The sequence below is a fragment of the Anser anser genome (assembly GCF_964211835.1).
Source record: "Anser anser genome assembly, chromosome: 5".
NCBI classification, from domain to species: domain Eukaryota; kingdom Metazoa; phylum Chordata; class Aves; order Anseriformes; family Anatidae; genus Anser; species Anser anser.
In genome coordinates, this window is record NC_139725.1 from 5605818 (window position 1) to 5633059 (window position 27242).

Sequence of the window (27242 nt, forward strand, 5' to 3'; positions counted from 1 at the left end):
ACCACCCAGTAAAAAAAATCCTGCATCTATGTGGCTACTTAATTAGCAGAATGTAATGGTAAGTAGCAGTTGCCCAAGCGGTAAGAACATCAACAAAATAGAGCACATTAGTAAACCAAAGATCACCATTTTGCATTCATTTTCAACTAATAGAATAAATAACAAGGCATTCAGGCAACTGGTGAAGAACACACAGTTTGTGAGATACCTCAAGAGTATGCATTGACCTGTCCTTGATCAGCAAATTCCTTCCTGCACTGAGGTTCCACCACAGTGCTCTGCAAGTCATGGGGAAAAACTATAAACACCACATACACTTGCCAATATTTCAGATCTCCCAAAGACTGCCTTGTATTTGACAGCTCATACTGAATATTAATAGTTTGATAATAAGTAACTTTAGCATAATAAAATAATTAACAGCTGCTTTTAATAAGCAGTTAAATCACTAGTATGAAGTATTAGGGACCAACTGCTCAGCAGGCACCTTATAAATCTCTAGAATACCATCCTCTTTCTGCTTGAGAGCCTTTCAAATGTATTCTACCCTTGGTTTGTTGAAAAGTCTGTCAAACCAAGTCTTAAGCAGAAAACTAGTTTCTGAACTACAAAGATTTCATTTCCTTTAGAGAAGAGTCTGTTTTCCCAAAATATTTTTTAAAATGTTTAGTGTCATTACAAAACTGACTTTCTGAATTATGTCTAACACATACATTTTTATTAATCATTTGTTAATTCATGTAGGAACAAAATGTACTTTGCACATATGGTGTGGTCTGTTTAGGTGAACGACAGAAGATTTTACATATGTCAAGTTTCTACAAAATACTAGCCTGACTGTGAATTGGGACACCCTGCCAAAGCAAGGGTCTTGTCGATATTTTATTTATGGGGGAGCATGTAGGTCTATTTTATAATACTGCACTGCATTATCCACTGGAAAATGTTGGTCCAAAATTCAGCGAGGTATTCTCCTAGACTTGACAGATTTACATCTTTGCAAATTGGCTACAATGCTGGTGAACGGTATGTCCTCAAGGGTAAATAGCTAGTATTTTAAAACCTTACTATTATCAGTGATTTCTTTTCATCATGCACAGCTTCTGATGGAAACTTGTGGCCTGTCACATGCTCATTAGGAAGACATTGCCTGTTTCCAAATTCTCAGAGTATTAAGTAGATGTCTCCAGAGGTTCTTTTACACATCTAAAGATAACAAAAATACAATATATTTTTCCTTTTCGAGTAAATCTTTTGCTTTTCTATCACCCAAATGTAAGAAAGCCTGGTTTGCTAGTACTAAGAATTTTCCCATTTAATGTCTAGGAATTTTCAGGAAGTTATTAATTTCCTTTGATACTCAGCTGTATTTCCCCTCTCACCTTGGGACATCCTGCAGAATGTAATGCTCACAAGCTGTATTTCGTGATCCAAAAAGCACCATGGAAATCTCTCACACTGAGCTAATTTTATGTCAGAAAGAACACCCATTGGCCATTCACAATGTTCAAGTCATTCACAATTCTCCTCGTACCTTACATCATTACTCATTCATGTGGACCCCTTGCAACACAGGCATCTTAAAAAATTGTGAGTGTATGGATACACGTACACCAAATACAACATTGGTATAAATTGTTATATGTCCCTGTTACTGACTTGTATTTTGTTCCAAGTGACCAGTTGTGAGCATTAAAATCTCAACAGTGCACAGAACAGTGAACTTAACACAAGATCCATTTTTCATATAACAGGCAGAGGTCTCGTATCCCACAAAGAACAAAAGTAAAGCACAGTTTGGGACACTTTCTTTAGAAACAGAAAGATTCCATTCATTCTAATGAATACAGCTATTTTGACAAAAGCAAAAAAAGTGAGATTCACATTTGGGGAAAATAGGGAACAGTCTGTTAAATACACGGAATGAACAAGAATCTGTAGTGTTCATATCCCTCAGCTAAGGGATTTACCTTTTTCAGTTTCACTTCAAAACTGGAAGTCGTGCTTGGCAGTCAGACCCTCTGCTTTCTAACAACAATGAGGCCTCATCATTCAAAGGTAGCTCAAAACCTCAAGTATGTTTCTGGGAATAATAGATTAGTAGTTCACTCCAGCTGAACATTTTCAAAATGAAACATTTCACAGTAGTGTTTTATCAGAAAAAAAAATACATATATAAAGTTGTTATTGTTTTTCCTCCCTTATAAGAAAGTTTTCAGCTAATAAATAGAATTGTTTTTCAAGGCATTATTTTCTTCTCAATGTCTTCTCTATTGCAGATGTGATCTGGTACCATACCACTCAATGGGATCTAGCTCATGTCTATAGCATCTTTTGATTATTTCTTGCTTTAGGGGAAAAACTTTGCCACTTTATCATTTTTTTTCTAATATTTTTATTTTAGGCACAATTCCTCCTCCACTTAGCTCCTTGAATTTTTACTATGAGGCAAAATGAAAGGAATGCACAAGGGCTGAGCAATTTTATCTTTTGCTGTATAGAGCAAAATGAAGAACAGAAATTTATTCTCTGTTTTAGAATACTTGCATCAGTTTGAGTACTATGAATCAGGTGCTGTAATACAAGCACAATATGCTAGGGAATTCTTTGCTATTACAGTGTCTCACAATCTCTAGAAGTTTAGCTTTATAGCAGTACACATGGTTCAGGTTGTACTACAGGTTTTACAGATGTATTAGGAATATTTTTATTTTTTTTTTTTAGAAAAAGATCCATATATTACAAATATTTAAGTCAGAGTTGTAGAGAAACATTTGAAAATGCAAACTTTAAAGGCTTGATTTTAAGGAGACAAAAATGAATATTCCTTTACTTTGTTCTACTTCTGCAGGAGGAAGGTTCATTCTAATTTTTAAACACTTGAAATTAGCAACCTTGGAACTTACTGCAGGCTATACTTTGTTATCAGAGAGACTGGACTCTTACTTGCAAATAAATGCATAGGCTTTGCAAATGTAGAAGTTTTATCTTTCTGAACAATCCCCACTTAAAACATTCCAGATGAATCCATAAAGTCAATAAATATTTTTGGCTTGAAGCAGATAACAGATACATGCAAACGATTAGAAAAGGCCAAAATATATTATGCAAATTGGATGTATTTAGCATGAACTACCTGCAATTTCTATATAAACAAGTGATTAGAGTGTTCCCTTCAAAGGCCAATGTGATTAAAGCAAAAACTTCACAAATTCACCTACTGCCTAATGAAGTACAAGTATTTTTGCTGAGAGTTATCGCAAGTAATATGTTAGTTATCCATAAACAATAAAGAATTGAATGATGCATTTTGATCTAGAAAATCTTAGAACACCTGTACATTTTAGCTATGGCTTTCTGGATATAAGAAACAAAGAAAGAAAAAATGAAGTTATTATCTTGCAGTATCCACTAAAAAAATGAACCACTTGAATATAGATACCAACGGCTCAAACTATGGACACGGCAACAGGCTGAAAGACCTCAAAATCCTTCATTTGTGCACACCAAAGTATTTAATGATGAGCACTCATAACACTCTCTAAACTAGGAGCAAATACAGAAAAGTCAGACTGGTCACTTTTTAGTCTACTGAATTGAAGATTTTTATATTAAATCTTGAAACTTGACCACAGATGTTTCAAAAGACATTTTGCAGGGAAAAATAGGCCAAATAACACATGTGAAGGATTCGTTACTGCCTACAGAGTAAATAAGTCAGAATAAACGTTTACATGGAGGAAGGCCTAGAAGCAGCTCATATTTCCTCATTTGTATGCGTTTTAGTCAGACCCTAAATGTAAGCTGTACATAGTTTTTTTGTGGTTTCATAAAATGTTGTTAAACTGTCCAGCCTGGTGATAGGTACTATATGATGCTGCAAAAGGTTTACTGTTCTCAAACCCTCAGCGCTTCAGAAACAAACAATCGCTTCCATCTGCAATAGGGAGCCAAATAAAAATAAAAACTAAATTGTGGTAGAAAGGAACACATAGACAGCAGGGAAAAAGGATCAACTGCCACAATTTATTGCTATAGTTTAAATGGTGCGGCAACTTTAACATGGTAGCAGAGGCAGGGCACTTTCAGCAATATTATTCTTATTAGAGCACTGCACTGTCACAGAAAACAAGAGCTCATTCACAGACATTAAACACAGTAGAGAAAATGTGGGGAAGTGATTTGTATTTCATGGCAAAATGGTATATCCTCCCCTTTCCTGTTATGATCCACACTAGAACATACCAGACAACTGGAAAATGTGGTCCAGTGTTCAAAAGCAAGATTAACTGAGATGCTCCATGGCAAGCAAATAAATTTGTTTACAGTGAAATAATTATTCTTACAGAATGCCATCCCCTCTCACAGCATAAAGACACAGGTGATGACTTCCAATAAAATGTGATTTTTATTCCCATTTTCTTGACATGAAGAGATATATGACTTACTCATCTCCTTTGAATTATATGCTCTGAGGTCATGTCTTTTTTTGGGGGGGATTTTTTTTTTGATGGAATGCCATCACTGACTACGTAATAGTTAAGTGACTAGGAAACATGGGAATATTATTCATTATTTTCCATTCAATATAATCCTGTGTAAGTACCTGAAAGTGCAGAGTAGCTATTCATATAAGGTACCCAGGAATGTTGTAGTCTTTGTTCCTGTATTTTCAAAAGCTAATCCTACCAACGTTTGAGGCACCCAGGCATATCTATTGCAAGTTAGTATGTGACAAGTGTTCCAAAAATGACAAGAATTATTATCTTTAAAAAAAAAAACAAAAAAAAACAGAATCTATAACTCTTTGTATCATCTAATATTCTTTAGCATTTCAAGTAATTAGCAGCTTATTCCAAAAACATTTGAATAGTTAACAGATTTGATAACTATGGTTAATCCTCATTAAAATTACGATTACATGATATAATTACATGTAAATAAGAAAAATGAATTCAATAAAACTCTTACCCTTTTCAATGTTGGGCACTATGTTGGGAATCGTACAGTATGTACAATTAGATTTATACTGCTAAGCTAAAAATATTGGTGAAGATCTAAAAATGACGAACAGTGCCTTTTAAATTAATGTCTTATTAGTTGAGTGAAGTACACTGACAAAGAATAATTTATGCTTATTCAAACTGCTCTCGACATCTTCAGGTGTTTCCAAATGAGCTCACAGAAGAGTGATTAAATGCATCTGATAACAAGCCACACATTGCTGAAATTACTTACCGCCTCATTTTATGATTAATTAAACATGTAGATTAAAGTTGCAAAAGAATTTAGATTAATGAGCAAGTTAAGTCTTGCTGATATAAGTGAATTGGGAATTGGATGCTCTGTGGAACTTTATAAACATGTATTTTATAATGAGTAAGACAAGGCTACATGTTGAATCCTGGCCACAAGGGCCTTTGACGATGCAGTCTTTTTTAACATGGTTTGACAGCTTTCAAATAACATTCTACTATAGACTTTAAACTTTGTGCATTGCTGTAAAACATGAGGCTACATAACTCATGTATTAGGAGTACGATTATTTCAAAGCTCTCCAAGGTAATGACCCCCTGTAGCAGCAGCTGTTCAGAAAAATTACAAGCTCAATTGTTATTTTAATCAGAGAGAGTTTAGTAGTTAAAAGCAGTTATGCAACTAGTAAAATTATATGACACTCCATCAGTAGCCTTATAGCATCCTTTGTATCCCTGTTCCTCTCCAACTACCCCGCCCAAAATGCTTGGTCTTAATAGTAAAACAGGGTGCTCAGTCATTCATGAAAAATTCAAAGCCATTTGTTACGTCTGGTTTCCGTACAAGGCAAGGTAACATTTAAATTTATGGTGATTCTTATCAGCTTCAAAAGCACGTCAAAATATCTGCTAGATTTCCCAACTGTCCAATTTTTCGCTTTTAAGATCAGCTATACTTAATTCACATAGTTTAGCCAGTGTCAGAAAGCCAAGTCGGGCTTTATGACCTTGCAGGGCAAAAGAAAATCAGACCATTCATAGAGATGTACTACACTTCATGCGATGATGCTGAAACTGGAGCTACTGAGCTAACCTTATTCTCGTGTTACTTGTCAGCTTTCACAACCTACTGCACAGAGTGGTTGCACAAAGCATCTCTTGCAGACTCACCTGAGATGGCTGGTTACTTTTAAACCATTTGGTTCCTGTTTTTAGAAATTAGTTAAGGATCAGTTTCCTTGCTCTGGCTGCATCCTTTCAATTTATGTTGTGATTTCAAAATGTCATAGGTCTATGCAAAATAATCTAGGAAAACTATACAAGAACCAAAAAGGTTTCCAAGTTGCAAATTATAGATATTAACCTCAGATCATTTGCATAGGCTCATCATTTCTAAGCAAGGCATTGTAATTCTGTTGACATATATAATTTAGAAGCCTACAGCAGAACACATGGTTTGAATACTTTGACTTTTTACTCATTCACTATAGCACTCTAGCGTAAGTTAATTCTCAAACTTCAGTTGTACTGATATGCATGTTATCTTAGAACATCAAGACCACTAATTTCTGCTTACTCAATGCAGACCGAAGTTCTGAAATAATATGTATTCATTTAGGACCACAAGATTCATCTGATTAATTACAGGTGGGTCTGAATATATCATTTAGGGTTAGGCCTGTCTTGTGTCTTTACCCCATACCTTGAGCTGGTGGAAGGGGATGGGGAGTAGATTGTGGCCCTCACAATCCACGAGGAAATGGTTGGCGACCTGCTACAGCACTTAGATGTACACAAGTTGATGGGGCTGGATGGGATCCACCCGAGGGTACTAAGAGAACTGGCATAAGAGCTGGCCAAGCCGCTTTCCATGATTTATCAGCAGTCCTGGCTATTGGGGGAGGTCCCAGTCGACTGGCGGGGATCGAGTGCACCCTCAATAAGTTTGCAGATGACACCAAGTTAGGTGCGTGTGTCGATCTGCTCGAGGGAAGGAAGGCTCTGCAGGAGGATCTGGATAGGCTGGACCGATGGGCTGAGGGCAACTGTATGAGGTTCAACAAGGCCAAGTGCCGGGTCCTGCACCTGGGGCACAACAATCCCAAGCAGCGCTACAGGCTGGGAGATGAGTGGTTAGAAAGCTGCCTGGCAGAGAAGAACCTGGGAGTATTGCTTGATAGTCGGCTGAATATGAGCCAGCAGTGTGCTCAGGTGGCCAAGAAGGCCAACAGCATCTTTTCTTTTTTTTTTTTATTTTAACTATTTATGGCATATGCAATGTGACAATTCTTAGACTGGGTTCTTTGTATTTGCTAATCAACTCTACCTATGCCTTTTAGCGCTGTCTGCTAGGCTCTCTGGCCTTCCTTCAGAAGACACTGCTCATTTTATTAACTGTGCTTTGGCCTTGTAGTGTAGCAGACTGCAGTTGTGTAAAGGCATAAAACTATTAAAATGTAGTGAACTTCACTTGCAAGTAACTAAGATTTTAAGAAGGAAAAAATGATGGTATTTCAACATTTTACATTTAGCTTCCAAAAAGCTGTGACATTTCTTCTCTTCTATTTCAGTCTGGGACAATTATATATTGTTTTGAACACACTCCTGCTGTAGAACCTCAGTAGACTGCAGCACAAACTGGAAGAAATATGTGGACTGACAATTTTTCTTTGTGATATGCTGGAAATACCTCTGATAAAAAGGTTTGTGTTTTTTTCCCTTTAAGAAGCAAAAAATTAAGTTTAGAATCAAATAAAATTGTTTAGCTTGAGTCAGTAAATGCAAGTCAATGGCAAGTCCACAGTAATGTCACAAGGCAGGGTTTGTTTTTTTACATTTGATATTCAGCAGAAAAAAAATATTACAGTAGGTCTCAGAGAGGACTATTTGATATAGTATACCAGACACATATCTGATGTCCTTAATTAGAGGAAAATTCTCTACATGCAACAAATTTCACTTTCCAGTTTAGTGTCTCCATGTATTTTTTGTGCGTCTCTGTCATATGAATTTAATGTACTCCATTGACAGAAACCTAGTGCTTAGATGTAATAGTACAGAATAGAACATAAAATCTTCAGGAACTAATATCCCATAGGCTGTAAGAGCACACCACGAATAAAACAAACAAGTGGCAACTTGGCAGTCAGCTCAGAGTCCAAAGGAACAAGCTAGTGAAAAGGTAATTTTTCCACTTCCCATTATGAATTTAAAAATGAAACATTATCTTTCCCTACCTTTACGATCCTTCAGAACACATTTGTTCCCATCCCATACGATTACCACTAAAGACAACATTTCCTGGATTCAGCTATTTGTTCACAGGGCAAACCAGCTCCACCCCTCTACTCCATCGTCATATTGACTGTGTTCAAAACAGTTAAAAGAGAAGGAAATGGAATTATTGCACAAACAGATTTCTGAAGAGTGATCTGATCTTCACTAGTGCATTAGGCTTCAGAAAAACTACTTTTTGCATAGTTTTTTTTATCTAATTAAACTTTTAATCAGTCAGCTAGAAAAGCTTTGTTTGTCCTGTTTTCAATAGAAATCTTGTAATGTATTTTTAAAGATCCTAAAGAAAATTTTCAGTTGCATCAGTGAATGAGAATTCTCATTCATATCTTAAATAGTGGCCTAGATACTTAGCAGAATAGTTGTTATAAACTTTCAGTAGGATTTATACCAAATTGATTGGAAATTTTCAAATAAACTAGCATACTATAAGCAAATGTATTACAGCTACGATTCTGTCTGCTCTGCCTGCAAAGTCTTGCCAAACCTAAAGCAAAACTCTGACAGAAATCTGCTGAGATTTCTTGCAGAAATTCCTGGTCATGAAGAATCCTGGGAGGGTCTATTGTCAAGTCGCCGGCAGCAGGTATCTGAAGCATTCCCTAGATATGCACAGTGAAAGTGGTATTTTGAAATTGATACTGCAGTTCTCAAGTCTTCAGATGCTTTAGAAGTGTTCTGGAATAATATACTTCTGCAGCCAAAAACTGAGACCACTTTTAACTCTGCAACTACTTCTACCCTGTAACAGGTTAAAACTCTTATGTTACTAAGAGACAAAAATTAAAGCATGCAGATAAAGCATAAAGATATACAAGAGCTATAACAAACATTTTGCCCTGGAGATTTGCCAATGGAAAATGTTGCTAACTTGTCTATTTCTTCAAGAAGAGCATGTCCAGCAAATCCCATATACTATAGAATGATATATTTTCACAGACAGAAGGGGAGACTGCTCCAAAGCTATCAGTCAGAGCTGACTACAGAGAAGGATCCTCCCACTCAGCTGTTCTCCAGAATTAGATCTTTCCAAGATGTAAATAATGAACAAAAGCTTAACTACAGAATTAATGAAAATAACTCTGATTTATAGTCCATATCTGATTTACACACATATCTGCTATTGTAAGAAAACAAGCATTGAGAATTAATACCCTTTTTTTTTCTTTTTTTCTCCTCCTAACACAGTAAGTGTACAGAAGCACTGCTAATGGTTATACCAAAGAACATCCTGGCTTTTGTGTCCCCCATACTGCTTGACAGAAGAAATCAAAGAGGTAAAACAGTTTGAAATCAATTGCCTCAAAAGAAGAAACCTTTGCACTGTAATATACAATAAATGAAGAAACCTTAGCTGGAAGGAATTAAGGAGTGGCCTTTTAAGTCATCATACTAACGTATGAAACAGATATAAAATTCTCCTGCTGGTAGAGCTGGCTTGCATTCAGGATTGATGGAAGGAATGCTAACACAGGAATAAGCCCAATACGTACTGCTAAAAAATGGACAGAAATATGTACATGTGCCAGTAGCACGTGGAGACAGATAGCCCAAAGAATGCTCAGATGATATTTGACATCACTAGCACATGACAACAGACTGCATTATATTTAAAGATAAGAACCAGTACAACATGTCTCAGCTTCCAAAGCTCATCATGCAGGAGATTTTCTCACTTAGCTCCTATAACCATCCTGAATTAACCTTAGGCATCTCCCCATGAAAGTGTAAAAACAGAGGAAAAATAAGGAGCATCTGCATATCCTATCCCATGACAAAGCTGACGTTTTTATCAATTTTCTGAAATGCATTAACACAAAGGGTGTCTTCACAAAAGACACTTGCATATAGTTTAGAGGTAGTAAAGCTAAGTTTGGACTAGTAGAATTAAATTAATTCTACTGTACTTGTACTGGTAATACTGGAACCACACACAGCAGTGGCTAATTCGCCCTGGTTGTTGAATATTATTATTCTGATACAAAAAATAAAATTAAAAAATAAAATAAAATAAAAAATAAAATCAACTAGCTTATAATATCTATATATATTTCATTTTTTTTACCCTACTGTTCCCTTGGCAATAAGTATTGTTTTGAATGATTCTCTTTTATCAGGGACCCAATGGATGCACAGTAGTTATTCTGGGTTTCTAGAACATCATCATTTAACAATCTTCAGCCTGTGACTGGTGCAAAGGAGTTTTGTCACTCAAAATTCAAGTTTTTACCAGTTTAGCCTTAACTGTCATGATATTATCCTTGACCAGAGTCAAAATAGGACTCAAAAAAAGGATTCTCAAAACTGTATATACAAGTTTCTAGAGAACCGTGAGTAAAGTTATCGTTTCCTCTTTTTTTTTTTTTTAAGGATATCAAACTTAGCATTTCAAACTACTCCTACAAAAAAAGTAAGGCATTCAGATATCACAGTGATGATGGCCACAGCAGGCACCCAAAGAAAGCTAACAAAGTTCAGTAAGCTGATGGATTCTTACATTAGTGTTTTGTATGGTCCATCATCTCACACAGATGAGATTATCAAAAACCAAAAAAGTCAGATTCCGAGGTGAAAAGAGAATCGTTTAAACTTATTGTTCTATTATCCTTCCAAAAATCAACATTTTGAAATGACACTCACATCTAGATATCTCTTTTGTCATGGAAATTGATTATTTGATACTTAACCAAAATCTAGCAGGTAAATTCTAGATCTATTCAACCGAGAACAGAAGACATTCTGGAGGAAAATCCCTTGTTGCATGTTTTGGTTTAAGCCAGCCAATCTTCATTCTGCTCCCTACTGGGTATTCAGAGTGGCAGAAGTGGGTGTTATCATTCCAGAAAGCCACACACCTCCTGTGTATGGCAGAAATTTAATCTCAATGGATCCCACAGCAATTCCATCAAGATACTAAATAGGAGCAAGAAAAAGCATAAAGTTGTCAAGCACTACAGATGAGAGTTCAGGGAGCAAAGAACTAGTCATCCACCATGTGTCACAAGCTTTCCAACATATTTCCATTTTTTCCTGGGATTAGTTGAAGAATGGGAAGGAGAGTTTGGCAACCAAATACGTCTCTGCTTAGAGAGCACTGAGCAGAATGAGGATGGATTACTTCCCCTATTTTATGGGCAGGAAAAGTCATTCATCAGAATGACAAATGTTGTACCTTTACAGGCTCAGGTCTCAGCTGCAGGTCTCAGGATTTGAGCAATTCAGTGGTACTATTGTAAACTCATCACTACTTTTCTGTTAATTTGCTCAAAAACAAACAAGGAAAATAAAAATAATAATAAAAAAAAACCTCCCCAAACACAGAGTGACAGTGCTCTTAATAATAACCAGACATTCAAATACATTAGAATTTAAGTAGGTTGTCTCTAAAAGACACTGATGTTTTTGACTTTTTTTCTTAACGGGAACTGCAAGGAAGGCCTAAGTGCCAGTTTATGTTTGCAGGACTACCAGTGGATTGGATATTTAGAAATAGGGGGCTCATGAAACACAGCAAGGAATAAACAGAACTAAAGAGTAAACAGGAGTAAAAAGGAATTCTCATGTTCACATCAAAACCCATGAACCACTCGAGGGCACTGCCAGGTCCAAAAGATGCTCAAAAAACTAAGGTGGAAATATCAGAAAAGAAGTTCAATGCTGTTGAATCCAGGAAGTATTTCAGACCAGGAGGGCTAGAGGAGTGGCATTTAAATTTATGAAGACAATGAGCCTTAAGATCTTTATTGCCGCATTAAACAACATTTTGTTTTTGTTGTTGGTTTTTTTTTTTTTTAATTCTCTGAGAAATCTTTTGTGTTTGGAGCTCTGTAGATTAACAGGATGCCCAAACTAATCTGGGAGTCTAGAAACAGGACTAAGTGGATATTCTCAAAAGATTGTATTTCAATAGACCTCTCATGCATTGGAGGTTGGATAGGAATATAATGACTACTCCACTTCATCATCTAATATCTGTTAAAGACATTTAAATACTTCCTTAGTAATATTACTTCCTCTGGTTACAACAACTGCAGACTGAGACATCCTGGGAAAATATTTTCTTATCTATAGAGCCTCTGTTTTTCTGTTACTATGAAACTTCTATCCTTCATTAACATTCAAATCACCTTCTTTCTCTGCAGCTGGTGGAGAGGCACTTCACTTTTTTGTCCTAGCAGTGATATAGCAGAACCTTTAACAAGGAACAGGATGCCTCTGGAATCACCTTTCGTCTTTAAAGTTTGCAAACTCTTAGGTTTGCTAGAAACTTGTCAGTAAAACAGAGACAGTATCCTGTGGATAGCTGCAATTAGGAATCATCCTTTTGGGGATTTTTTTTCCCTGGATTTAGAACTGTTGTTTTGGATGTACTGGCCATAAGCACTGCATAAGGGGCTATTCCACAAGATGGGTCTGGTGAGAAACATTTTCTTAAAAATAAAAATGCTGCCTTCCCTAGTATCAGCTTATTTTCCCACTTCACTCACAGAAATAGTAATACTAAAAACTGTAATCATATCTTTGTAGTCCTAGCTTTTCACAAAGAACAGTTTAGGACAGCAGAATTCAAGCCTTCTTTTGGCATTGATGATTAGGCTTAGAATGGGGTTGTGCTAACAGACTTGCAGCACTATCAAAAACATCTTTAGGCTGGTCAAATCTGGGAGAGGAACAGGTAAATTCGGACTGAAAATTTACTTAGCTGAGTCAAAGAGCTAAAGGCTATAACTGTTCTTCTTAATAACATTGCTTAGAACTTCCCTGAACAGAATTACATATTTATGACATATTTCAATGATTTTTCACATGCATTGTTGGGGGTGACAGTGGGGAGTGGGATACCTGTGGCCATAACTTATTATTTGGGAACTCCTACCCTCATGGTTAAATACCAATTCCCAAAATGCTTGAGCATTCTGGGCCACTTTCAGCAACACATATTTAAATAATTAAGACAAAGTTTAATATATTTATTGTAAATACTGTTTCCCTTTTTTTGTTTGTTTGTTTACTTTGCAACTGGATAAAATGCAGAACTATTTCCATATCTACATCTTAAATTATTCTAGCTATAACTATGTTAGGTCACCATTCTAATTTGGACTTACTGCTATTTAAAGTTAACTTATTTTTTTTTTTAATGAAAAAAGAAAAAGAAAAAAACCTCTTCCATTCTGTTCAGTTTGCAATACAGCAATTGTCACTACGGTCACTAATGGTAACATTGCTATTCAGTTAACAATGAATGCTCAGTCACTTCTTACATCACTGCTGTTCCTTGGTTTGTAGAATTTGTGCAACCACTTAATAATAGAAGGATCTTATTTTCATGTTAAAAAAAAAAAGTCAATAGAATCAGAGATTACCATTTGAAAAAGACAGCTTAATCTTCTTTTTAATATTTTTTTCTATTTGATATCTGTATTTATTGATTATATTCTCAGGTTTTATTAAGGCTATAATTTAATTAACTTAGTGTATTTGATCTGGAAAAATATTTTCAATAAGCTATCATATTTTAAGAGAAACAACATTAAGCTGCTGCATTCAAAGTACTGAAGGCATTTCTTTCACGAACACTAAATGCTCTATTGTTCTACGGCTAACCAAGTATCGGAACAAATCTTACACAGACATAACCTAACTAGTTTTTAATGCAAAATTATGAACAAAGGTAAAAAGATAATAAATAAGTAAAACTTTTGTATAAATTAGAACATGCAGAATCCTGGACCCTTTACAAGCAGCAAGACACATTCTAGTGGCTGTTAATGGGTTTAGAGTCTCAATGGGTTTAGAATCTCAATAGTTCAGAACTGCACTTACTAAACTGCACTGCAAGTAGTCATTATTACTACTAATACTGTGTTTATAAGTGTAATAAGAACCTAAATTATTAGAATCAGTATTACAGCCATTCCTGGAGGCCCCCACTAATCCCTCTTCTGTGCACCAGACTTCGCCTTCCATAAGAGCATAGTTTAAAAATGTAAAATAGTTAGTTGAAAGGAAACCAAGATGAAGTGAGATGCTCAGAACCATACCAAAGCCAGGAGCAGTAACCACTGGACCTACTGCAGGTCAACTTATTTGGACGCACATTTTTTAATTCCTGAATGTTTATGAAAAAATATTCTCTCCATGTGCTCAAGCTTAAAAGAATCTGAACAGCCACGGTGAAGAACATTTAGGAAAAATATATCAGATCATGGTACTCACCTAAGTAGACTGAAGATTTGCACTTAACTCCCAAGGAGAAACAAGTGCATGCAAGTTGATCCCTCCCATCTTTACTAATTCTAGCCATAAAATTAGTCCATAGGATATAGCCTCCCTTCCGTTTGCAGGTGCAGCTCCCCTGAATGCTAATGTCGATCACATGTGCTTACAAAGCAAAGCAAATTCCCTTAAATTTCAATGGGCTGGACAGAGCAATATTTCAAAAAGCAGCTGTTGTTGGTAGTGTTCAAGTTTATCGGCAATCCTTATAAAGCTGCCCCCAAAATACGTACTGTATCTGATCTCAAGTTAAGAAGGCTTTTCTCTAAAGAGTACTGAATCACTTTAATGTAGATTCTAATGCTGCCTTACTCCACTTTCAAGGTAGCCAGTAAATTCAGCTTTACTACAGTACTATAAAGATGTGAAAGAACTGTAATAGCATCTAAAAATGAGCTGTTACCTCTACACTGTTCAGTTTAGAAAACTCTAAACAGAATACTGATGAAAAATGTTAATGATAGTTTGCTGAGATGTCATGAGGAAAGAGATAATTCGCTATATTTTTGTTATAAAATGTAAATTATAATGTCCTTAAAGAATCTACCATATCTCCAAGAAGGACTAAAAGGGAGATCTAAACAACATTATATTTCAATAATTTAATTAAAAATAGACTTATCAGCAGCCATATTTATATAATCGGTACCATTCCAGCACAGATCTCAGTATTCACAGGATTTTAAACTCCTGCAAAGTCCTGCCAACTACAGTGAAGTACCTCAAAATGCTTAAAGCACCTTGCTGGATTAGGACCTTAATCACATATACATATATCTCTAAGAAGTTTGCATTAGTCCACTAATACCATTCCAATGGACTGGATAAGCAGTGAAAGTCAAATGTTCTGACAATGTAAATGTTAGAAATAAACCTTGACTCTGTGATCCTTTAGCTTTTAGGAGGTGGACTACTTCACTGAACCCAAGCTTCTGACTCTGAATGTCAAGGCTAAAAAGGCATAACTTCTTTCTTGGATACAGTGAAATTACTTTACAACCCCAGCCTATTGCCAGATTCTGTAGAACTAAGTCTATGGCATCACCTCAGTCCTACAACTCCAAAATGGCACAGAAGGTGCGGGGAAATGGTGAAAAGGGTAGGCAGTGTATCCCCTGGCATCTCTGCATGGCAGCTGGTGAGACAAAACAAAAATCAGATCACTGCCTAGAGAGTCTATTGGCAACTCTCAGTTGCATCTGGGAACAATGGCCCATCAAAGCTAACTACGTATTGTTAATATCCCTACCTAATCCAGGCAACGGGAAAGAAAAGTACAAAGTCCTCTAGCAAATCTTGCAACCTTCCAGCCACTGACATCCCTGGTTTCCTGATTCCTATATACACATACAGGATATTCCACTGCTACAGCAGGGTTCCCAGTGCTACCACGCACATCCTCTGTGGCCAGGCTGGGGTGAGGGTGCATTCACTGCTGCCAGAAGGTTTTTATTCCCCATCTCCACAAAATACTGAGAAGCTAAGGAGGCCCTGCTTCCTGCTCCCACCTCACCAGCCTGAGGAGAAATTAGGGTAGCACAGAACTTCCCTACATGGAAACACTGGGGGCTGGGAAACACGTTTCTGAGGGCTGGATTATGATTTTTGCAATATGGAATTTTTAAGCTATTGGGTTCTAAGCCTGCATGATCTTATGCTTGCAGCTATTGGCATGTTTGACATTTTAAACTATGAAATACCAACCTATTTTGAAATTGTCCAAATCATTAGTTGTGGAATTTTCCTAGCACTTCATGAATACCACTGTTAATTGGGCAATTAACTCAAAACTACAGAATATGCTGTGATGGCATGATATGATATAAGCCATGTAAAAGAAGGAACAGCCAAGCAACTCAGTATGTTGAAAGATATTAATGAAGTGGCAAAATCTGCCAGAAAAATAATAATGGGTGATTTTAACTACCCCAATATTAACTGGTTGAATAACACATCTGTACATGGTTTGGAGAAGCAGCTTATTGATACTATAAATGGCTTCTTTTTGGAGCAGCTCCTTCTGGAGCACAGAGGAGGAGGAGTTCCACTCAGTTATTAATTTATTTGTGTGTGTTTGTGTAGGAAGCAAGCATGGGTGTTCTGCTAAGCAACAATGGCCACAGGACAATGAGGTTTGAATCTCGATGATGAAGTATTTGAGTGGAAACCAAATAGTTAACGGCAGGTGGGTGGGTGAGGCAAAAAAAACATAAAAAACAGCTATCTCAAGGGGAAGGCTGTTTTGGAGGAATGAAGGAGTTCATTGACACCCAGAAACAAGTTACCAGAGAGGGAAAAGGAAAAGGTGAAAGGGGGAAGGGGAAAAAAGAGGCTGCCATGTTCCTGGCATAACCTACAAGAATCTATGTAGCCTTAAAAAAAAAAAATACTGCTGAATACTACAGTCAGAAACAAATCTATAATGGAACCTGTGGTGATCAGAATGTACAAATTCAGTCTAAAACAAAAAAAAAACTGAATGGAAAAGAATAAATTATTATTATATTTTGTTTCAATAACTGTATAATTATTCCAGTAAATTGGCCTATGAAAAGGATGTATATGTTACCTAACGTACAACTCTAGAAATCTGGAGTAAGATTACACAGGTCCTGCATCTGTTCTGACAAATACAGCAAAAGTGTAACAGAGTGAACATTGTTGTGTTCCCCTTGTTGTTCTCTAGAAGTTACACTCAAGTCCATAAAAAAAACATCTTTGCAAACAAGAGATTAACAAGCAAGTAAAGAAATCACAGAGAAGTTATAGACAGATCTGGTAGTAACAGTCACGTCATAGCTATGATTGTCTAGGGCTGGGGCTATGAAGGGTCAGAACGACCTGGGAGTATTGGTTGACAGTCGGCTGAATATGAGCCAGCAGTGTGCTCAGGTGGCCAAGAAGGCCAACAGCATCCTGGCTTGCATAAGAAGCAGTGTGGCCAGCAGGTCTAGGGAGGTGATTGTCCCCCTGTACTCGGCTCTGGTGAGGCCGCACCTCGAGTACTGTGTTCAGTTTTGGGCCCCTCGCTACAGGAAGGACATGGACGTGCTCGAGAGAGTCCAGAGAAGGGCAACGAAGCTGGTGAGGGGTCTGGAGAACAAGTCTTACGAGGAGCAGCTGAGGGAGCTGGGATTGTTCAGCCTGGAGAAGAGGAGGCTCAGGGGCGACCTTATTGTTCTCTACAGGTACCTTAAAGGAGGCTGTAGCAAGGTGGGGATTGGTCTATTCTCCCACGTGCCTGGTGACAGGACGAGGGGGAATGGGCTAAAGTTGCGCCAGGGGAGGTTTAGGATGGATATTAGGAAAAACTTTACTGAAAGGGTTGTTAGGCATTGGAATAGGCTGCCCAGGGAAGTGGTTGAGTCACCATCCCTGGAGGTCTTTAAGAGACATTTAGATGTAGAGCTTAGTGATATGGTTTAGTGGAGGACTTGTTAGTGTTAGGTCAGAGGTTGGACTAGGTGATCTTGGAGGTCTCTTCCAACCTAGATGATTCTGTGATATGCAGTTTGTTCATTCCTTGATCATATTTCACAACCTGGAGTTTGAAGAACAAACTAGGTTCCCATACTGGATCTGATGAATCCTGGAGTGGGCAACAACCAATACCCAGTATTTCAGAGGCAAGAGAATATGGTTCCATTCTTAGCAAAGAAACCCCTGGGCAAAAGATTCCCTTCTAGCCTGCTCATACTTCTTACAAATATGGATATACTGTCAGGCTTTAATGAAATTAGCAAGGAAGTTTAAGGACTACTTGCTTGGGTGGGATGTTACCTTAGTATATAAGCAATGTAAGAAGGCCAATAACCTCACAACAATAAAAACTTGCCCAAGCAATATAGGATAAACGAGCTCTCGTATATAACTGTTCTTTAGCGGATATGGGGTGTGGGGGGAGTTCAACACAGTTGATGGGGAAATAGCTTTTCCAAAATTTATATTAAAATCTGCATCATGGTTTGGAGAAGGAAATGTTCCATAAAATTAAGACTTTCTAACCATACTTTAAAAATACTGGGTTAAGAAGCAGCAGAGCAACATGAAATCTAGTGTTGACAAATACAGAACATTGCATTTTAGAAAGAATAATTTCAGCTTTTTATTTTTGCTGCTGGATTTTATACAAACTGTAATCACTTGGTAAAAATGGAACAATGAAATAAAACACCAATAGTACAAACAACCCCAAAGACATAAAAAGACAACAGAAAATATTATATCTTTAAATAAATCAATAGTGCATGTTCTATTAAGATAGCATGCTCAATTCTAAATAATCTCTCTGAAATACAGGAGAAATAAAAGCAAGTTCAATGAACTTCACAGAATTGTGTAAAATACCAGGTACATTCTGGAATTTTTCTTTGTCTCTGAAATGTAAAGGGCTGCCAGCTTTCCACTGATGGATTGGCTAATCACAAGCCTGACACGATGTTCATAAAATTATTTTGCTGAAATAGGAGCAAGGAGTGCTGCCACACACTCCAACTTAAGCACATCTCCAATCCCTTTCGCCTGCTGTAGGAACGCCTCTCAAGTTTTAGACGGTTAGCAACGATTTTTTGGGGGAATGAAATTTTCACTTCACTTTCATAATGCTAAGCATTTAGGCTCCAAATTCCTGCACTTTACTCTGATCACTTCAGCAAATCTAACTGTAGTTCAGTGCTACTGGGGAAATAAATGATGGGTTTAGTCACTGATCACAGAATCACAGAATGGCCAAGTTTGGAAGGGACCTTTGAAGATCATCTAGTCCTGCCGAGCAGAATCACCTAATGCACATTGTGCAGGATGGCATCCAGATAGGTTTTGAGTATCTCTGGAGAAGGAGACTCCACAACCTCTCTGGGCAACATGCTCCAGTGCTCTGTCACCCTCACAGTAAAGCGCCCTCCCACTTCTGTTTGAGACCAGGCAGTTCTCAAACAGAAAAGTATTGAATACTAAAGCATTTCAGAGAAAATAGATAGTAAAGCAGTAAGAATTCCAAATACATGGCCAGTTTACTAGCTAGGCATCCATTTTCCTTCCTGGTTTTCTACAGTACTTCAGGTCCTTCTGCAGGACCATGTGTTTCAGTCAGACCTTAATTCCTGCCAATTTCCAGACAGAAGTCATCTCCTTTTCTAGATCACGCTTTTATTTTAATACAAAAATAGGAACTTTGAATGAAGTCTTAGATTTTGTGAACTGTGTCATCAGGGAAGGCAGGAGAGGTGAAACTTCAAAAAAAAAAAAAAACATAACCTGCTTTGTTTTAGCTCTGGGGAATTGGATTCCCTGGGGCTTGTTGGCTCCTGCAGGGAGCATCCTTCAGACTAACTTTCAGAGCCAAGATTATACTGTAATCTCTAATAAACCCATAAAGATAATATGGTATTTACACAATTAAGTGTAGTCTTTGAATATTTTATGATGCAGAGTACTGAATCCATCACACATATTAAGAACAGCAAGCTGTCCCCAGTTAGTTCAAATTGATTTTGTCAAATGCCTTGTTAATTTAGATACCCCAAATATTAGTTCATCATCACTGTGTATGAACTTAAACTACTAAACTAAAAATGAAGTTTTTCACATTATTTATATTTTCATTATTAATTAAAGTGCTGCCAAGAAGCCTACCCATTTCATGGAAAATGAATTTAAAAAAATGCACTGGTTTTTAAAATTGACCTTTGTGCTCTATCTTAATATCTTAAAGTAACATTTTTAAAGGGGTTTCACTTTGATCAGCTCTTTTTAATTAACTTTAGAAATGTGAGTGTTTTATAATATAGTCTATATCTTTTTTATTATTATTATTTAGCTATTAACACTTATGTTTTACCTTCAACAGCCCATTATCAGATTTCTATCAAGTCAGGTTTTGGTATATACCAAAGATCTTGATACATCTAGCAAGCAGTTAACCTCTTACCCCACACCCTCCTGTAACTGTGATTATGATGAATGAGTGGTTAGTTCTAAGCAATTCTGTTTTATGTCAATAAATGAATCAAACAGCCATTGGTATGTGTGCATTAGGAAGACAGAGAGAAAATGAAGCTGTCTGTGGGCACTTTATAACCCTTACCCTTTTAAGTAATATGATTCAAAAAGTTAATGCTCACATCAACTGTTAGTATTCCCCGTCCGCACCACAGAATAAGAAATCCTTTGTGTCATTTACAAAGAATAAGAAATACCCTGTATAATTTACTACTCACAGTGTGGCTGGAACAAAGTTTTCTTTACAGGTTTGCTAAGATCTAACTGTTAAGTGACCTAAGGCTTTGGTTTTGTGACAAACAATCATTTCTTCCAAGAATATTCTGTAAACGCCAATCACTTGCAGAAAACCTCTAGGACTCTGTCCAGGTATGGACTTGTACAAATAGTTGGCTTCCATGTTCTTATTTCAGCTTGTTAGCACAAATATTTCCTAACAGATTCCTCTCTCTCAAGATTGCATGCAACTTGAATGGCATATTTCATTCTTGCAAAAAATAGAAATGTTTAGATGAGGATTTCCATTTTTTTGCTTAGTGATTTTGCAAAGGTTTTTTTAGACAGCAGATGTATCTCATGCATCACACGTATGGAGCAGCAATGGAACAAGGAGATCCTCACATTCAAAGCATGGCAATGCTTTGAAAGAGCATCTCCAGCAGCAGCTTCTTTAAATGGTTAAACTTCATCAAAAAGTAGGCAAAGATCACACATCTCTGTGCAGTATATCAGAAGCTGGTTGGATGGCTCTCGCCCCCTCAGTGGTGTCTTTATTTTAGCAGTTCTAAAGGCTCTGATAAGCATGACAGCACAATAAACCCTTTGGATTTATGTGGATGCAAATTGTTATGTTGTATGTTTTCTCTTGTGACATGCATTCTATTATTTGTAAGAAACTGAACAACGTTTCTGTTCTATGTTAAAAATCAAAATAGTAGTCTAGGTATGCTATTTGCTTATTGTAAGAAAATCTGGCTAAAATGAATACAATGCATATTGCTTCCACAACATGAGCATACTGTATACCTATCCATTTTTTTTTACTTACTACAAAGAAACAGTCTGTACAGTCAATAGACCAGCAGCCAAAATAACATCTGCTGCACTCAGAAGGTAAATGAGAACTTAGATAGGAACATGCTTCCGTGTAACAGACACTCCTTCTACTAAGAGAACCAGAAGTCCCTACCACAACCACACAGCTTTGGAAAAATTCATACAGGGAGTCCACCAGACATCCCATCTAGAAGCAAAGGTGGGAGGGGCATGAGACTCTTAGAGACTGAAAACCAAATAAAATTTGTGGTAGTTTTGCTTGGACTTCTGTCCTGTTCTCACCAAAAGTGAGAAGTTTATTGCAGTCACCTCTCTCTCTCCTTCAGTCCTTTTTTCTTACACTTTCTGCTCTTCAGGTGAAACTACACAGCATTGGAAGGATGCAAGTATGCTTCCATTTGACCCACACTGGCAAATGTACTTGGGCATCCAGGCGGATGGCATTACTCAAGTGTAAAGAAGTGTCCTTCTCCTTTCTATTTTGTTTCTACACAACTGATTATCTCTTTAAAATGTCTAAAATATGTGTATTTTATACAGAAGCTTTTTCAGACAAGAAAAATCTCCAGTGCAGTTGTCTTGCGTTTGTATTTATTTATACCTCATGTTATATGCTGGAACTTTGTATATTAGAAAATTTGTGTGCTGCTGTACTGTAAGCATTGCATAAAACCAGTAAGATTGGGAATCGTTTCCCACTATAGCAGATTTTATATTCACCATTTGTAAAATAATCCCAGGAAAACAAAGCTTCAAATTGCTGAGAGGCTACTTGGTATGGTATGACCACATCATTTTACATTGTTATGTCACAAATGTTAGCTGGAAAGCAGACAGAAGAGGAAAAAGACCTCTGGTACCTCCAGCACACCCCATGTTGAGCACCTCTGGATGTTGCAGAAAATAGAGCTTCCAGCAAGGCACCACTTTGTTTCCTTAATAGGAATTTTGAATGAGTTCCATCCATAAAGAGGTGATGCTCTGATACACACCTCCTTGACCAAAATGAACAACTGGATATTAAGAAGAGAAAAATTGAGATCAAGTTTTTATAAACTGAGTCCACCATATTGCTTAGCTAGCAAGTACAGACACAGTATTCTCCCAAATAAACCGGACTTCAGAATAACATCAGATATTCCCAATTAAACCTGTAAAGCTAAGTAGTGCCAAAGCCACATGCCTTCGCTTGCCCCAAATAAGCTATGCTTCTTTCACTTTATCATGTAAATAGTCACAAATTAGGAGGCTTTTTTATTATTATTAAAGCACAAATCTATTTGGTCAGATGCTCCACGCTGTAACTGAACACAGTCCCTAAGTTTTAAATAGAACCATTCCAAGTAAACCAAGTATAAAAATTGCCTTAAAAATAAAACTGAGGAAAAACATTAAATACTGAGTTTGAATCAAAATGTACCCTCTGACCATGTGCTATCAGATGAAGTGCTTGAAAAGATTGTTTACCTACTTACACTATCAGGTTTTTTGTGTTATGATGTGTGTGCATGTGCGTGCCCCTTAAGTGTTTCTATTTTTGTTGTTAAACCTTTCCAAAAAATGCTGCTGTTTGTTTTTAAAGTGATTTGATTTTAGTTTCAAAGCCAATTATATTATTTTCACCATATTTTCAATGCAGGCTTTTCATTGAAGAGCAGTTCTAGAGAGACACTGAAGTTTTATGGGCTCTACCACCATTCATTTCAGAGTTTTTTCCCCCCTTTGTCACTGTTTTCACTTTACACACAAGTCACAATAAAATATTTGCACAGAAACTGAACCGTTAATAAAGAGGTATATACAACTCCTGATCTACAAGTATAATTCATTTTACATGCAGTTATTAGAGGATATTTATTTTACCTTCTATAACTTTAAATAACCATTGCAGTTTACTACTGGACAAACCTACTTGAGAAGGACAGATAAATAAATTAAACCCACATTCTTGAAAAAAGTAACCTTTAGTTAGGACAATTACTCTGTGGGCATAACACAAAAGCACAAATGTCACATTTTCCATGAAATTTACTTTTGTATGAATCATCAATCCTGTTTTCTCCTGAACAAAAGTAGCCAAATATGACAACAAAAAAAGTTGTCTGAACTGGATGATCCAAGTAATTACATGTTACAGCAGAATGCATTTATGACAAAACTTTCAAAAATTTGAGGAAAAAGTTATTATAGCCCCTGGTTGAAATAGCTTTGGTATAGACCTATAGCACTATTTTGCTGATCTTGCTGTATTCCTTTATAAAAAATACGAAGTTTCAAAAATCAATCTTCCTAGTGTCAATTTACACTCCTTCCATTTCGAGTATAGATCAAACAAATACACTACAAATACACACCCAAGTACTATAGTGTAACATTAAAAATGGTATACACTTCTCATTAGCATTGTTAAAGTGCTGCTTTAAATCGAATTTTCTCAAAACTCTTTATATATGCAAACCTTTTGTCTTCCACACCAACCCCCAAAGCTCTCATCTTATATAGTATCATCTCCTTAGGGCCTTTTTGTTCATCCTCAAGTCCTGATTCTGTTCTCATCAGCTTCCAGAGTCACCTCACACGAAAAAGTATTTGCAGAAATCAAACCTTTAAATTGACAGAAACTTGAAATAACAGCATGCCCTACTAGTCTACAGAGCACAGTGAAAATTTATGACACTATACTTATTACTGTTGCTGAATACCATGAGTCTGTATCTGCTGAAGTGATGTATATTATGTAAAGAATATTTTCAAGTTTGGAGAGGTACAATATAGATGATTTAAGCAGATCTAAACCTGTATTAATGTAGAATGTATACTTCAATCCTGTTTTCATTATGTGAGGAGACACTGGGCTGTATCACTTAGTTGTACATCCTACGTTTTATTTTCAGCTTATGTGAATGTAGGATGTGTATGTTCCCAGATATACTGTGCTAAATACCAAAATAAGTCCTTTAATCAAAGAACATAATCACTCAGCAGTAGTATTAGCGTCTCCAGATATTCCTGTTAATACGATTCTCTGCTAATTTACAGAGAATACGTATAAAAGACTAGACTGTAGTCCATTTCATAGTCATTTCGTACAGTCATTTATTTGTCTTCTCTGGTAAGACTGCTGAACTGTGTTCCAGCTCTAATGGTCACGATATGTAAGGTGTGTTAACTCTACTAAACTTTTTCTGCAAAAGCCAGCGTACAGTTGTGTAATAACAATAGTCCATATTTTGCATTATAGTTTAACTACTTATTTGGTTAACCTAAACACAAACATTGCAAAGTACATTTTATGTCAATTTTTGTCCTGTTCTCACCAGAGAACATTGCCATTGTTAACCAAGACAGGCAAGACTCGGATCACAAGTCCATAGAAAACTATTAGAGTGTGTCCAAAGGAGGGTGACAAAGATGGTGAAAGGTTTAGAGTGGAAGACATATGAGGAGCAGCTGAGGTCACTCAGATTGCTCAGCCCAGAGCAGAGCAGGCCGAGGGGAGGCCTCATGGTGGCCTGCAGCTTCCTCACGAGGAGAGCAGAGGGGCAGGCGCTGAGCTCTGCTCTCTGGGGACAGCGACAGGACCCGAGGGAACGGCATGGAGCTGGGACAGGGGAGGGTCAGGCTGAGTGTTAGGGAGAGGTTCTGCACTGAGAGGTGGTTGGGCACTGGGACAGGTTCCCCAGGGCAGTGATCACAGCACTGAGCCTGCCAGAGCTCAAGAAGAGTTTGGACAAAAGCTCTCAGACATGTGGTCTGATTTTTGGGTGGTCATGTGAAGCCAGGAGTTGGACTCGATCTTTGTGGGTCCCTTCCAACTTGGGATATTCTGTGATTCTATAATACAACTACTAAAGCACTTCATAAGTTTATTCTACTACATGTGCACGAATTAAACAATACTTAACAGCTTCTCATCCAATTAGCTTGGTACGCACAATGACATTCACTGTGAGTCTACAATAGTATTTATTCCATTGCTTTGACAAGAAAACACACTCAATATTGAGGTATAAATAGGTATTGTTTGTACTGACTGATATATTACTGTTTCTATTCATAGATGAGAAAAAATGAGGCACGGAAAACTTAAGTGATAACTTGAAGGAAACATGAAATGGCAAAGCCTGGAAAAGTTACAGCAATCGTCTCACTACTGATTCAGTAATCACCCCATAACCTTACACTGCCATCTCAAAGTCGCTTTTCAAAGGTAATACTTTTTTTTAGTTTGTTCATTTTATTTGATAACAATATTTTCTTTAAATACGACTGACAACATTCATTAAAAAGATGCAAATGTCTACTGACCTGTAAGTGAAGGAAACTGCAAATATAATGGCAAAACCATGTATGAAAATGAACATTTGTAAAGAGGAAGGGTTAGTACAAATTGAATTCATTTCCATATTGAGAGGAGAAACAGCCATATTTTTCCCTGATGAATGTAGTTCTGTGAACATCTTTTTCCACAAATGATTGAATAAATATTTATTCATAAACTATATTTGTGACTTAAGAAAACAGGCTGCATAGATTGGTTTCATTTGTACTACATCATACAAAAGGTATTGCAATAATTTATATCATGCCAAGTCTAAGTCCCATTAGATTTTCCTTATTATACTTGACTGAAGCTGAAGACTATCCAAAACAGTAATTCTGAAAGCTTTCTATTCGTTGTGTAAATAAGTGTCTTACTCCCACATCCTCTCCTCTAACCTTCCCTTTCGCAAAGTATTTATGTAGAGGCCTAGTCCCATTTGTTCTGTTTGAACTTGAGCATATGCTGAAACATATTCTTGGGCCATGGCCTAAATGACCACACTCTCAGTCATTTTGCTGCAACCATAAAGGTCAGCTTTCTCCAGGGTAAATATAAATACATTCCCAGTTCAACAGATACTGGTTGTCCTCGCATTTCCTCCATTAACCCATGTAATAATTCCTCTAAAAGTCCTGTCAGTCTTGAATCACTGCCCCAATTCACTACTAGAAACAATTTTAATCACAACAGGAAGATGCACTGACACTGTTAGCAACAGACTCATAACTAATGTGTTGCTGTAAGCACCACTGTTCTCTCATTATTATCATAAAAAAAAAGAAACAGGAATATGCACTGTTAATTTAAGTATCTGTGAGCCCCTGCGAACAGCTGAATCTTAAGTTGGTAGCAAAAAACTACAAAAAGTTTGTAAGTAGCTGGGTATGTTCTTAATGAAAGAAGAATCTAAACTGGTGATATTACAATGGTATTTTAAAATAGTTTCCATCCTTTGCATTAAAACAGTATTAGAAAGACACACATAACAGGAAAATTAATCAATAAGTACTTACAAATACGCAAAAAAAAATCAGCCCCAGCTCCCAGAAATCACTGGTAAGTTGCTTTTGAATTCATGAAACTGACCTGAAAATTTAAAAGGGGAAAAAAAAGTTAAAAGAAAGCACAGAAGTGATAAATTTTACTTTTTTATTACTATAGAGTAGTTGTGATTTTTAACTATGAACTAAATAAAGCAGTACACAAGATTGTTGTCACTATTTCAGCCAAGTAATTTACACAGAATTTGTTTCCAGGAAGCCAATACCAAGAGAAACAATTATTTCATTGGTCTACATCTCACACCATAGCAA

General features: G+C 36.8%; 1 protein-coding gene across 24 annotated transcripts in view; it reads right to left on the bottom strand.

Annotated features, from left to right (window-relative positions):
* The window catches only part of SOX6 (SRY-box transcription factor 6), a 482345-nt gene that overhangs the window by 398896 nt on the left and 56207 nt on the right, over positions 1-27242 (bottom strand). For 22 of the 24 annotated variants that reach the window (XM_083840231.1, XM_083840215.1, XM_083840214.1 and 19 more), the window contains one exon: positions 26943-27015. The gene's annotated coding sequence lies outside the window, so the exon portion shown is untranslated. Of the gene's footprint in view, positions 1-14489; positions 17503-26942; positions 27016-27242 lie in introns of those variants that run through there. The other 2 variants (XM_083840225.1, XM_083840224.1) reach the window with 1 other exon arrangement.